This window comes from Hipposideros armiger, unplaced genomic scaffold (genome assembly GCF_001890085.2).
Source record: "Hipposideros armiger isolate ML-2016 unplaced genomic scaffold, ASM189008v1 scaffold_2053, whole genome shotgun sequence".
Lineage (NCBI taxonomy): Eukaryota > Metazoa > Chordata > Mammalia > Chiroptera > Hipposideridae > Hipposideros > Hipposideros armiger.
The window spans coordinates 13,330-18,427 of record NW_017733401.1 but is presented as its reverse complement, the minus strand read 5'-3'; positions in this window follow the sequence as shown (position 1 = coordinate 18,427).

Below are 5,098 nucleotides of genomic sequence, written 5' to 3'. Positions count from 1 at the left end.
AAAAACTGTAGTAAAATTGTTTTCTGTTTCTAGTTATAGTTTATTGATGTGACAATTATTAGCAAAGTGGTATCTTCAATCAAATTTTATTCTAAATATTTCCTAACTTTTATTGTGATTCCTTTTTGTGCCCATGGGTTATTTAACATTGTGTTATTAACAATTTGTAAATATATAGGGTTTCCTAGATAAAAAATTGTTTTACTTTTTCTATTAACTTTATTATGGTTAGAAAATGTGTTTGTTTTGTTTTGTTTGTTTGTTGTCATGGCGTCTCTGGAAACTTGCATTCTGGTCAGTAAGTGATCACTTTGTGAATTTCCATGTGCTGAAAATGTTGCATAACCTCTAATTGTGGGTGCCCTGGCTTAGTGTCTAAATGAATGACTGAGTGAGTGGTTCTTCACCTTTTCCTCAGGTCTGACATATTCTGGTCGTTTCCCAATACCTTGGATCCTTGGAGATTAAGGTCCTGTCTTGTTCTGGCAAGTTCTTCCCATTTTGCTTCATGACCTGAGTCCTAGTCTTGGACTCAAGAAAGTGAGTGAGGGCAGGATTACCTCAGGCTGTGCTAAGAAACATCCATCTCACCTGCTCTTGGTTACTCCTTGTGGAATGGCACCTATTTTCTGTATAACCTGCTACCCTCTGCTGGGACAACCTCTTTTTTAAAAACTAGAATCCCCCCACCCATACAGTGCTACCTGCCAGATTGGACCTTAAGATATCTGTGCCTCTGACGTTCCCGAGCCACCCATCCAGGGCACAGTCTTAACAGAGGACAAACCCCTCCCAGTGTGCCCCATGCCCTTCTCTATCATTACTTCCTTGGTCTGAGAGGGATGTTTATGGCCGGCCAATAAATGCAGTGATTCAAAGTGCAGAGTCCCCTCTCCTCTAACACACAGGGCCATGTCTATGTCAGGTGACTATGAGAAGAATGGTGCAGCTTGCCATCAGCGCAAGCTCGGCCTTCATGGCTCCTCAGCTCAGAAGCTGGGCTGACCCCTCTTCTCTCTAATTAGACCATCCACCTGTCCCTGCTGTCGTCTGTTTCCATAGTGTGAGATCGGCCTGCAGACACATCCATGGCCCTTGTGGCCCTCGTGCTCACCTTGCTTCTCAGCCTCTTCGGACTGGGGTCAGGTAAGCCTCCAAACGGGACTCTCTCTGCCTCTCTTCTTGTTGGTTAACATTTGAGCTCTTTAGTCATAAGATTGCAGCATATTGGGGTGGGGCATCTTTCTTGCTTGCATTTCCCCGACTCCTGCCCCAGGCTGACATCTATCAACGCCAGGGGCTGTGGGAAGCAGGGTTCAGTGTGAAGGTCTCGGGCACTGTGCAAACTGTGACAACATCCCAGAACTCATGGCAAAGAGTGCTGAAGAGGAGCCCCAGTAGTGGGGAGGGGACACAGCAAGAATGTGAAGGTGAATAAATTAAATGTTTGTTCCAGGTGGGCTGTCACGTTTAGGCAGGGAGTCTTTACTAGGGCACCAGGTGCCGGGTGTCAGATACCCTGACATGGGTGCCGGGGTAGAAGGAGAAACTGATTAGGATGTTTTGGGAAAGACAATGGTCCAGCTGTGGACATGCTGAGTGGGAAACACCTGTGGTGTGTGGCCTGAGGGTGGAGGAAGGTGTCCTGATTTGTGAGTGAGGACTAAGTTGTAGCCTGGCATAGTCTGAGAGAAAGTCCACTTTTCTTTCTTCTTGTTATGACCGACACAAGGGCTGGTGTGTAGGATTCTGAGTAACTGAAGAAGGTACAGAGAGGAAGCTGGAGGCTGGAGTTGACCCCTGTCTCTGGACAGGCGGTGTCCAGTCTACAAGATCCAGTCTGCACAAGTTCATTCTGTCACTCATCCGCTATGTCTGTTGTGCAGATCATGGAAAAGAAGAGAGAAATGAGGGCAATCAAATCATGCTCCATGTTTCCACAGCAAAACCCATCTGTCTTCTTCACAGAAGAGCCTCTCACTGAAGTTCATTCTCATCCATTTTCTAATGGGTTTCTTTGACTGCTCTGTTTCCTGGAGAGGCAGCAGGGTGTCATGGAAATGACCTTGGGGGCAGAAAGACTTTATTTTAAACCCTCATTTCCTCTGCTTATGAACTGTGTGGCCCATAACTCCACCAGGTGTCAGTGTGCTCCTTGTGACAGGAGATGGCATCACACCCTGATCAGGCTGCTGTGAAGATCATATGAGTTGCTGCACATAGAGCAGAGCACAGCGTTCCATTAGCACAGAGCCTGTGTTCATGGACACACAGTTTTTCCTCACTGGTCCCCGGGGGAAGGATGAGTAAAAGGTTCAAGAGCTGCTGTAGGCAAGGAAAATGACAGCAGCAATAAGGGCTGGTCAGAGGAACAGAGAAACTCCAAGAAAAGGTTCCCTCAGCTCGAGAGGCCCCACAGCCCTAAAGGCACAGCAGCAGCAGCCCAGCTGACCTAGGCTGAGCCCCCAAAGCAGAGCAGAAACAAGGGTCTGAGTGCAGGTGTGCTAATGAGGAGGTAATGTGAGAACAAAAGGAAGATTATGGAGAGATTGAAGCTGCAATGGAGGAAAACCAAAACAGGGTGTACCAGTGAGCTGGTTACTGACATGGAAACACCTTCTGAGAGGCCACAAGATGGCAACCCAGAATCATCCTGACATCCACTGCCTCCTGCCCCCACTGGGGACATGTACCCCCACTACTGTGAAATTCTGAGCACTTCTGGGCTGCCCTGCACCAGACTGGGTAGGTTCCAAAGAGCAGAGAAAGCCCTCAGCAGGGAGCAGAGGCCAGGCTCCTGGGTGAGACTGTCAGAGGGCAGGGACATGCCCAACCCACTGCAGGAGGACTCACAGTGGGGTGAGGGGCGGCACTCAGCATCTGTTAGGTCAGGTCAGTGGCTGAACAGAGATCCTCCTGCAAAGTAACAATTCATATCATAAGACTCTCTTTCACAAGTATGAGCGAATACCTTTCAGAAAGATGTATAAAACATATTTTAATAAAAAATAATGGGTGCTAAAATAAAAATATTCACTTATTTGAAAGTTAGTGATCACTTTAGGAATTTCCACATGATTGAAAGGAAAATTTACAGTGACCCCCTCTTCTCTGATGAGTATACACACCCCACCACACCGACTATGCACATATCAGAAATGCTACATGTGAATTAATCTAGAGACGTTCCCAAAGAGGTGTGTTCATAAAGCACACTGCGTGGAAGAAGACCCATCATGAATTCACTAGAGAACAAATCTTTAAAGTTAAAAGTGCAAAATCTCTTTGTCACAGTGTCATGTATGTCTGTCAGATTTTCGAAGCACAAATAGATAAATAAAATAAGGAAATTCAAATTACGGTTAAGCCGATGGACAAAGACATTCTTTTCTTGTACCATTGAAATGTTTATGAGATGCAATCATGTCCTTGATGGAAACAAATTGTCCAAACAGGAGGTTTTATTGTTAATTCTCCCCTTCTGGACAATGGGTCATCTTTAGCTTTTAGCAAAGAAAATGAAAAGGGGCTGTTGTGAGTGTGTGGTGATGCAGATGGGCAGGGAGGAGAGAATGTGGGTATGGATTGTCCTCTCATCAGAGGGTCAGCATTTGGAAAGTGCTCTCATGCCCCTCATTAACTTAGTTAGTCTCTCTGAGACATTGTGTTCTCATCTTGGAAATGGGAATATCAATAACATACACCTGTCGGGGTATTTGTGAAGACAGAATGAAGTAATGGATGTGGAAGTGCTCTGTCTAGTGTATGGGATTCACAGATGCAGTCACTGGTTTGGAAAGGAGATAATGATGGATGTTGCATCCCTGGGCACACTCTGGCCATGATTAGGACACACTGACAGGCCGCTCAGTTATCTCTTGCCCTTCCTTCCACAGGCCAGTGGCAGGTGATGGGACCAGACAAGCCCGTCCAGGTTGTGGTTGGGGAGGAAGCAGTGTTCTCATGCTTCCTCTCTCCTAAGACAAGTGCAGAGGCCATGGAAGTGCGGTTCTTCAGAGATGAGTTCCGTGCTGTGGTGCACCTCTACAGAGAGGGGAAAGACCAGCTCCATATGCAGATGCCGGCCTATCGAGGGAGGACTGAATTACTGAAGGACTCAATAGCAGAAGGTCATGTCTCCCTTAGACTGAAGAAGGTCACTCTGTCAGACACTGGTCTCTATGGATGCTGGTTCAGATCCCAGAATAATGACCAGGAGGCCACCTGGGAGCTGCAGGTATCAGGTCAGTTGCTTCTTTCAGAAAAGTGATAACTTTGTTTTATGGTAGAACCACCTGGGACTTTATGAACATATTGTTGAATGAGGAGCCTTTTTAAAAGTGTTCTCCTGTCATTTAGTTAGAACATAGCATCTTAAACTATCAATTCTCTCTGTTTTGTACATATAGTTCTCTCTTGGGTTTTTTTTGTTTGTTTTGTATCTGTAGATTTAGGTAACCACCATCACATCAGGTTATAGAGCTCTCCCATCACCACCAATATTCCCTTCTGCTACCCCTTTGTAGTCTCAGCCACCAGCCTCCTCAACCCCTGGCAATCATGAATGGGTTCTACATCTCAATACGGTAGTTCTATAGTTCCAGGAATGTTATAGGTGACTTAAGGTTCATGGCACAGTGAAAATACCCCTTTGTTTTCCCCCTTAAAGTTACAGTAAGTCACACAACTATAATTCAACAAAGGATCCCCTGATCAACACACAGACATGTACGAGACATTAAGATGTCAAGACCTCTGAAGGTGGGCATACGAAAATAAGCAGGGGGCGTGAGAAGGGGAAATGACAAAGATGGGGGTGCTAGATGCAGTCAGGCACTCGCTGTGGCCCCAGCTGATGAAGTAGTGGTGGAGGAGCCAGGCTGTAGCCCTCGTCCAGCAGCCCAGAGGGTAGGAGAGGCAGAAGCAACATTCTGGCCTGAGTAGGTTGTGCCCATTGTGGCTAAACCTGGCAACAATGGCACAGACATGGCAAAGAGGTGTGGCAGCCATGGACTAACTGTTGCCATTAGTAGCAAGAAGACAAAGCCGCACACTCACAAACCCACCTCCCCTCACTTAACCCATGATGCACACAACT